Here is a 10,086-nt window from a genome sequence, read left to right as displayed (position 1 = left end):
AACCAAACACCACCCTGTTATCTTGTCAGATGATTAGATATAATCTTTTTTTAACAAAACATCCCATGTTTCGGTTGTGACAGCACATGTTCGGTAGTGACGGTAGTGTTTCGGTAGTGACTACTACATCAGACTGCCAGTATTTTGTGTTGATAAAAATGACAAATAAGTCACAAATGTTGCACATAATGCAGCTAGCACATTTAACAGACATATATATATATTTTCTTTTTAAAGAAATCTGTTTAATATTACACTGAACAGCTGATGGATAGTTTGGGTGTTATGGGATGCAAGATAGAACATGTATGCTTGGTTTTAAGTGTTCAAAAATGGTCATTTTCAAGTATTAGTATATAACATGTTGACAATTTCTCAAAGAATACATAACCTCCAGATCTCATTTAAGTGTTCAATTTGTTACCTTCAGGGCCCTATATTGATAACCTAAGACGCATGATCTGAAGCATATGGTTCTGATGTATGTAGGGAGTGTCTAGTTCACTTTTCCTAGTTTGACAGCGGAATAAGTGATCAGACGCCAGGTGCATTGTTCAAAAGGATTGTTATAATGTCCCTCGCTCCTTAATTGAAAGGCTACTTCAAAGTAAAAACTACCTAGGGTTTATCGGTTTATCTGTGGGATGCCCATGGACACTACCGCCGAAGTGTAAGGCTATTTTGTTTTGGTTGTTTTTACGCTGGAGTATCCCTTTAAGCATGAATGTTTGTTAGGTATAATGCATAACCCATAACTGCCAACATTCCCGTTTTCCCTAGTTTCTCCCGTATTTCAAGGTCATCTCCCGGCGCCCACCCGTTTTGTTATTTCTCCTGGGGAAACTCCCAGAATATTGCATTACCATCAAACTTAATTTTAAAATCATGGATGTATTCATTTTTTCTGTTAGTCTGACATTTCCCAGGTTGCCAAATTGGGTATGATATGCACCCTACACATAGCCAACACAATGACTTACTTTCAATTTCAATCCTGTTGTCATAAAACCTGGCAACCCAAAACCCGATTTTTTAAAAGCTAAATGTCAGCAGGTATATACGGAGCCCTAGAGGAGTCATTGCAAGGTATTTTTTGGTATATATCCAGAAAGCGTGGGCTCATTTTACTAAATTGTGCACTTATTTTACTAAATTGTGCTCTCAATTTAGTAAATCGTGCTCACGATTTAGTAAAACGTGCACACGATTTAGTAAAACGTGCACACAATTGCGCGCACGTTTTACTAAATAGTGCGCTCATTTTACTAAATTGTGCTCTCATTTTAATTGTTGTAAATTGAGCGCACAATTTCATAAAACGTGCGCACAATTTACTAAATCGTGCGTGCGCATGTTCTAGAGCACAATTTAGAGCACAATTCTAGAGCACAATTCTAGAGCACAATTTAGTAAAACGAGCGCACTATTTAGTAAAACATGCGCACAATTTACTAAATCGTGTGCACGTTTTACTAAATCATGCAGACAATTTACTAAATTGAGAGCACAATTTAGTAAAACGTGTGCACGATTTAGTAAAATAAGCGCACGTTCTCTCGATACACAAACATATCTTGCAATGACACCTCCTGGGCTCCGTATGCCATAACCAATCAGAAGAAAAACAATAAGAGTGCCATCTCCCATTCCCTAAAAGCAAGTAGGCCTACTGCATGTACCATGGCACAGTACCACCATCTGGATGAGCAAACACATTTCTTTTTTTACTATTTAAATCAACAATTACCCCTACTAGGTACTCACACAAATGTGAAAGTGTGCAAAACAAAATGTGAAAGTATGTATGGAACTATTGTTGGAATGCTTGAAACCAGGCGACACCGCTTTGCCTCGTCCATAGCCAGCCTAAACTCTGACCCACTCGGTCAGACAGCCCAAGTAGTTAAGCAAATCTGCAGTTCAGTTTTTGTTTTTTAAATGTAAGACAAGGTTCTTTCCCAAATTTCAACAATGAAAACAAAACAAGGGTGGAGGGGTGGTCCACTGTGTAGGAATCCTGGACCATGACCCGGATCAGGAGTGAGGTTTAGGGGGCTTTAGGAGTGTAACGGTAGGTGTGCAGTATGTTGGTAAACCTCCCTGCAGACGCCTATAGAGTAGTGTTGCAGCCTGGGCTTTTGCTTTGCTAATGCTAGCATGCTCCTGATCCGAGGTGCTGCTGTTTGCGGGTTTCCAGACGAGTGACAGGTTGAGCTACGTGGTTCAACACAACACAGATTACACAGGCAAACCAGCGTCCCCAGGTGTATGGAGTATATATGTGTCTGTGTACTGTCTATGCTCATGCACTTCGCTTCCTAACACCCCGATAACATTCCAATGAATGTTAAAAAATGCTAAGGACATTCATCTAAGCACACCAGCACAGACTTTGAATTGCTTTGCCAGGGACTTGTTGCTTAGGTCAGTGGTTCTTAAACGTTTTGACTGGCGACCCCCAAAAAACATTGGCCAAGTCTCGAGACCCCCTTCTCTCCAGCCAATGTAATTTGGTTTCCTTTTTGGAAAATGTTGCAAGACTGGCATTGGAGGCAGAGGCAGAAATGGTACGCTATGTCAACATCAAAACCAAGCCTTTGACAATCTGATTTATTGTTTAGATAACTAGCACTCATCCAATGTATAACTGGCAGTCCTGTGGCAAGGCTGCATAATGTTCTGTCACTGGTAAGCTTACGCACAGCATCTTTGAAGTTATCGTTGCAAGAGGCGCAGATAGAGATTTGAGTTTGCGTAAACAAAGCTTCCACCTTCGGAGGAACATTATGGAAACACTGTGAATTGTAACCATATATCTAGGGCTACTGAATATCCCAGTTTTTAAACATGTTGGTCTGAACACCTTCTGCAAATCATTTCGCAACCCCACCCATAGTTTTGTCAACCCCCCTGGGGGTCCCGAACCCCAGTTCAAGAAACACTGGCTTAGGTCTTACCAGGCTGTTAGACTCCTCTGACAGTGCACCCTCAAAATAACTGAAATAATGCCCATTTAACTTTAGATCACTTTCCTTGGTCAGTGGTGTTATCATTTTTTGTGGCGTCAAAATAGCAATTTGTGATCATATGTCTGACCACCCCTGTTTTTTCATCGATACACCCGTGGGTGTGCAAGGATCACACAGTATGGGTGTCTGGCGGAATAATGATAAAATGCGCTGACCTAAAACTAGGAAAACAATTGTGTCGCGCCTGGTTCCTCAATGCACTGACTGTAAGATAGGGCCCTCAGTCTTCCTAACTAATGCTTCTGCAAAAATATGCAGTTGAACAATGATTTCTTTCACTTTCCTTTCTTAAATATTCTTGGTACTTCACTGAGTCATCCCTCAATATTTGTCTATATTTTATTTATATAAAGGTGCAATTGGAAATATCACTGATTTACCAAAATATAGGACCTAACGGTCCATTTAGTCACTACCGAAACAATCTCGTCACAACCGAAACTTCAATACATGTTTCGGTTGTGACTGTTTCGGTAGTGACGAAAACATATATTTTTGAGCCTATCTCAAAGATGCTAGTCAGCACATGGTTAGATAGCACAGTTCTGAACATTTATACACAAATAAAACTACATTTTCAAAAAAAAACAACCAAAACAACTTGATTAATTGAAATAAATATGTGTTCGGTAGTGACGTTTTTAAATGTTCCAGCCTGATTTTGAGACTTTTGAATGCATTTACTCAAAAATTATTGGACTGATCTACTCACCATGTGGCCATGAGAGAGAGAGGGATTCACACACACTTCCTGGTCCAAATGGAGGGGTGTGGCTAAAATCATTACCATCCTATGGGCTAAACCTTACAGTGTTTCGGTTGTGACATAAAAATGCGGGACAACATTTTTTACATAATAATTTATGATTTTTGAAAAAATTATGCAATAAATATATTTTTTCGATTGCTTTTATCATAGGTATTTAAAAGATCTTTAGAAAAACATCAGTGGAAAAAATTACAAAAATGATTTCATATTTTTTTTCATAAGGTGAAATTTAGGCCTTAGGGTTTGGGACAGCCACCTCTCAATTGAAAGTACCCTAAACATGATGATTTTATATATATTAAGCTTGATGCTACCTCAAATATTGTTTTAGTTCTTAATAGATAATAAAAAGATCTTCGTAAATATGTAACATTTTTCTGTATAAATGCTTTTTAAATTACTTTTTAGGGTCTGGGACAGCAATTTGCACGAATTCGGTAGAATCGCCCTTTAAATACACCTGGTTAGCAGTTTCAATCAACAATGGCACTCCACCTTCACTGATGACATGTTTTATTTTGGGTTAATAACTGACCTTAAACCACACACCTATGCACCTATGAAAGACACTCCTACTGTAAGGGAGTGACAAAAGACATATCTGTGTGTGACATCATTACATCACATGACTGATTGTCAGAGTACAAAGTATGCCATCAATACACATTGGTTTGTCATTTCAATTTGTAAGTCACATAATATGTTATTGTTCAAGGTGTTGGTACTTTTATTTGTCCCATCAATTTGCCTTATAGGCCCACTGAGAATTTCTAAAGTTTCATAAAGAGAAATAGTGTCACAGGTCATTATAACAGAATGGATATTACAGTAGGCTAGGATCAAAGTTGTTTTTATGACCCATGTATCCATTAAACCCTACCTTTGATCACATGTGAACTGACAGAGCACTGGTCCAGTCAGTGTGATCGGTTTCTTAGGAAATGAAACTCTGAAACATTGACTTGGTTAGCAGCTAGCCTATCAGCCAACGTAGCTCTCATTGGCAGCTTAGCATAATGCAAATCAGATATCAAATGAAGGCTATGGTTAGCTTAAAGGAGAATTCCGGTGTGATTTTGACCTAAAGTGTTTTGAAACATGATACCGAGTGTGAACGTATGTCTCATAGCCCATCTCGGCTTGTCCCCTGCACTCCGAAATCTGGCGCTAGTTAGCCGATGCTACCAACAAGGCGGTCAATGGTTGTGCCTCGGCATCGGCATAGCCATGCAAATAAATCACTGTTTTACACCATTTACGAGGCTCAATGTATCTCCACACTTCATTGGTAGACTTCCAAGGGCCCTGAGATTTAAAACGAGACATTGAGAACTTTGAAAAAGCACTGGTAGTTTACTTACAAGACGATTTATACAGACAGTATCTTCTCGAAGTTTAGCGTTTGCAGCCATCTTGAATTTAGTCACGATAAGTCGAGCGACGAGTAAGAATGAACAGGTATGATAAGGGATCAGATTCCAAAAATAATTCTGTGGAAATGCATGGATTACAGTTTCTTCCAGTAGCAGCAACTGGAATCCATGCATTTCCACGGAATTATTTTTGGAATCTGATCCCTTATCATACCTGTTCATTCTTACTCGTCGCTCGACTTATCGTGACTAAATTCAAACTACCAGTGCTTTTTCAAAGTTCTCAATGTCTCGTTTTAAATGTCAGGGCCCTTGGAAGTCTGCCAATGAAGTGTGGAGATACATTGAGCCTCGTAAATGGTGTAAAACAGTGATTTATTTGCATGGCTATGCCGATGCCGAGGCACAACCATTGACCGCCTTGTTGGTAGCATCGGCTAACTAGCGCCAGATTTCGGAGTGCAGGGGACAAGCCGAGATGGGCTATGAGACATACGTTCACACTCGGTATCATGTTTCAAAACACTTTAGGTCAAAATCACACCGGAATTCTCCTTTAATGAGGTAACAGTTACTGTTGTTAGCTACTTAACATTAACAGTCATTTATAGGGCAAATTAGCTTAAAGTTCATGCTCTACCAAAAAGCTTGTTTCACGTAAAACAGGCATCCATAAGCATGAATTTGGCCTTCACAAGTTGGTTATTTCAAAACTAGCTGCATTAATTGACTATCAAGGACGTGTTGATTGCTGAATGTGCATCATTGATAGCATAGAAGACACGTGTTCAGTGCAAAGTGCCAACAGGTGCACGTGCCACATTTACTAGTTTAGTCAGTGTCACTGAGATAGTTGTTACCTGTTTTTTTTTTTTTTTAAGAAACTGTTTTAAAAGTAGTGTTGATTTTGTCTGAATGTTTGATTTTATGTTTTCTCAGGATGTTGGTGAAAGTTAAATACCAGGCAGACCAGATACATTAAAATGGTGGAAACTGATGCCACTCTAGAGGATTTATTTAACCAAGGTACTGATTTATTCAATTGTTGCATTGTTTAAGTCTATTGTCAGTTTTTTTTGTAATGTTCTGTTTTTATTTTAGTGTTCATGAAATTTGATATTTAAGCCAAACACCAAGCTGGGCTAAAATGTATGATGAGTTTGGTACAGAAGATTGACAACTATGTGTCTGAAGATGTGGTGAAGGATCCAAAATGTGGTGTATTAAAGCTGAAGCCTGCAGAAGATGATGGTGAGTTGTAATATGGAATGTAGTAAAAACTTGGTACAAGTTTTGTGAATATATCTACAGCGGTTGCAACACATTGTTTTGATGGAATTCCACTCTGTGGGGTTTGTGGATGTTGATTATGTCCGTCTTTGAGCCTATTTAGTGTTTAAAAATCTCAGCCATCAAAGACTACATGACATACAGCCGTCACAGGTACTGGACATGACTATATAACTGATTTATTCTGTCCTCTGCTTTGTAGTAGATGCATTATGTGATTCAGATGACACCACTGCCTTGTTTCCAAATAAGCCCAAGGGAGATGATGGGGTAGAGCAAGTAAGTGGCATTTTTTCCCTTGTTAAATATTGGTAAAATCATTATGCTGCCCATTAACACAAAGGTAACCTAAACTGAAACCCACACTGAGGTATTTTTTTTTCTTCAAAAAAATTCCACACACTCAGATCTGTGCAAAATGATCTTTCTATTCTAGATTTCGGTCATAGACCCTCTTCAGGAATCCTGAAAAAGGCCCATGACCGAAAGCTATATAAAAAGATAATTTTGCACAGATGTGAGTGTGTGGATTTGTCATGCTGTGCTTGACTTTTGACTTTAAATCCCAGCATCTCAACCACCAGATGAACAGTATTATTTGTCTCTTTTAAATGATTGAACTTGAAATGAAACCATTTCATAAGTATTTCTGCATACAAATTGTAATGAATCTGTTTAAGATCAAATACATTGTTTACAGTGCACTGAATTTCACATTGATCTCCATTTCTCAAGGTCACCGAGAACTGTCGGTACAGGGAAAAAAACAAAACAAAAAAACAATCGGATTCACTTAGCTCGAAATGCAGCAAGGAAGCTACTGTGCTACACTCTAGGGGCATGTTCCTGAGCCCTAATGTTCATGACCCCAGAGTGTAGCGCTGTAGCTGCACAGTCGCTCTAGCTGCTGGCTTTAGCAACTCGAGCTATGTAAAACCGATTGTTTTCGTTTTACATACTCGGTGACCCAATAAATGGAGATCTATTTGGAAAATCGCTGGATTTCCCCTTAATGCTGGAACTCACCCTACTTTACACTGTTTTATAGGAACATTTCTATGATCCAGCCAGCGGAGCAGGGTACCTGGCCTGACGCATTAAAACAATTCAGAGGAAAGCCTCAGGAACCACAAAGTCCAGCACACAATGAACATAATGGAGGACCAGCTTCTGAAGATGTGCCCGAGCCAATCCTGAATGAAGAACAGCTGAGAGAGGCAGTATCTCTAATGAAGCATTCTTCTGATGAAGAAGTTGTGCGGCTGAAGGTGAACGTTTGATTATCATCAGAAAAAATGGTCCATGACCCTCAATCACCTCATATGCTTGCAACATTCTCTCGATTCGTGGATGTAATGGATCAGATTGAGCAAGACTGTGTTACTGTTTGGTGAGATTTCAGCGAACCTTCTTGAGAGGTAGTCAACTATGTTCAAAGAGAAGACTATTAAACAGAGTAAAGGTCTTTCTTCCTCCAGCATCGAACTGCAAAAAAGGATCCAGGTAGCAGAATCACCACATGGGCTGTGTCCCGGTAGAACACTCAGGTTAAAGTGTGGTGAGACTGGGTGTTTCAGGGACATTTTCTGGCTTTTAGAAAACATTTGGAAATGTTACATGAGTATAGCGTTAATAATGTTCATGTTTTGGAAAATAACTGTAGTGAACACAGAAGTAATGATTTGGCGGTAGATTTTGATACAGTGGTTCCTGTTATGCATTCTGCTGTACATGAGATACAGGTTAAGGAAACTATTCAGTTTTTTGAGTGATAAGCAAAGTGTTGAGGAAATGAATCATACTTTAAGTCATCTTGAAAATCTCTTCTAGGCCCCATCCATTGGATCATGCCTTAGGTATGAGCTACACCAGGCGCGTAACTGAAGCGTTCCGTTCGCGACGCGTAAAATTCATTTTAAATGAATGGTCTATTTTTTTCGAACGTACGCGCCGCTATCACGTCTGGTGTAGCTACCTCCATTGATTATAGTGGCAGCTAATTGTTGCAGCAGACGCTATGCGAACGTAACGCTTCAGTTACGCGCCTGGTGTAGCTTCACTGTTAGAATGTGTAGACTTAAACATGTCGGTGATGCTAGAATGTTTCAGTACAGGCTGTAGAGTGAGTAAAATTGGTATGTAAGCTAATGTATCACTAACAACAACTTGATATTATGTTCTAGTGGCTTTGTTCCATTTGATGCCAAATGTGTTGTACATGCATTTACAAAAGGAAAAAAAAATGAAACTTTTTATATTGTATATTGATACATTAACTTAATATTTTGTAATAAATATATTTTCAATAATTTGTCTGTATGTCCTTCAGATTTTGTAGAGCTTGATAAAGACAAGCAAAATGGTGACTCTAGCAAGAGTAGCTGGGAATAAACTCTGAATAGAGATAAACTAAGATTACCCCATTAAGAGTTAAGATGACTCTGGAAAGAGTTGTTGGCTTATAGAGTAGATTTTTCTTTACTCCCTGTGGAGTTTATCTTGGTGATTTTTCAACTCTCTGTAGAGTAAATTTAACTCTGAAAAATGTGCTCTAGGAGAAGAGTCAAATTTACTCTCTGTGGGGTGGGACCAATGAGTCTCTATGACAGAGTCAGAATCGACTCTTATTAGAGTTGAAAACAACTCTGACAATTTTACTGTGCAGAAGCAACTTCATCCCAAATGCTTCATCACACACACACTACATACCTTCAGGGTGACGACTGAATCATTCCATTCTCTCTTTCAGTATAGGGACACATCCTTATCTGGGTATGTGAAGACTTCCTCAATCCAACAGATGCAAATATATGAAAAACACGTATGCAAACCACAAGCACACTTTGTCCTAAGCAGAGTTTTAATGCCAAAACAAGGAAGTTGTTGATGCTTCGAAATTATTATATTGTACTCCACTGTGCATTATGAGGTTCTGAGCTGTTTTGGGGATTCATTTAATCACAATATTGCGCTTCACTGTACATTATCTAAAAGCTGCTGCTGCTGGATGTGTTAACAACAACTTATTACAACAATTTCTTCTTACACACACACACACAAAGATAGAGAGACAGAGAGAGACTTTTACATTCTATTATATATATAATTAAAATATAAGTACATACAGTATTGTATTATTATTTGAACTTGTTTACAGACATGTGTACATGGGCATAGGTTTAGAGGGAATATTTTGAGATGACAAAATTGTCCCCACCAATATTTTTGTGAACTCTTATGTGCTATTTGGACTCAAAGTCAGAGAGTCTGGTATCCAGGCTAATTCCGACGGCCAGGACGACAGTAAAAGAAACACTGTTGTTTGACTGGCTGAAACCGAAGGGGGGTTATCTGACAAGCACAAGAGTGTCAAAGCATGCATCACTTTGTGGTGACACTGGCAGACAAGCGAACAGGTATGTTGGGTAGGCGAAGTTATCAAGGCTGTCTGCCAATACATAACACCAAAAAAGGCCAGTGTAAAATGTTTTAATAATCCCATTGCCCTTCAGCATGTAAATTATTTCTCCTTTTTGTGCTTTGTAGATCAGCTATGCCACCAAAGAAGAAAAGGGACATACAAGCTTTTCATTATTGCTATACCTCTAAGCATCTTTCAACCAAG

The 10,086-nt window shown here is 38.9% G+C and overlaps 1 long non-coding RNA gene across 1 annotated transcript; it reads left to right on the top strand.

Annotated features, from left to right (window-relative positions):
• The first annotated feature begins 5,787 nt into the window (after positions 1 to 5,787).
• Positions 5,788 to 7,668, top strand: LOC143126146 (uncharacterized). Its single transcript, XR_012987387.1, has 4 exons — positions 5,788 to 6,197; positions 6,273 to 6,422; positions 6,664 to 6,740; positions 7,510 to 7,668. It is a non-coding gene; the product is annotated as an uncharacterized LOC143126146 (long non-coding RNA).
• The last annotated feature ends 2,418 nt before the right edge of the window (positions 7,669 to 10,086 follow it).

Source organism: Alosa pseudoharengus, unplaced genomic scaffold (assembly GCF_046254945.1).
Source record: "Alosa pseudoharengus isolate Yale_2024_CS ecotype anadromous, Long Island Sound unplaced genomic scaffold, YU_APseudo_1.1 YU_APseudo_1.1_scf_16, whole genome shotgun sequence".
Classification (NCBI taxonomy): domain Eukaryota; kingdom Metazoa; phylum Chordata; class Actinopteri; order Clupeiformes; family Clupeidae; genus Alosa; species Alosa pseudoharengus.
Note: the sequence above shows the minus strand (reverse complement) of the source record. Positions and strands in the feature narration are given on the sequence as shown.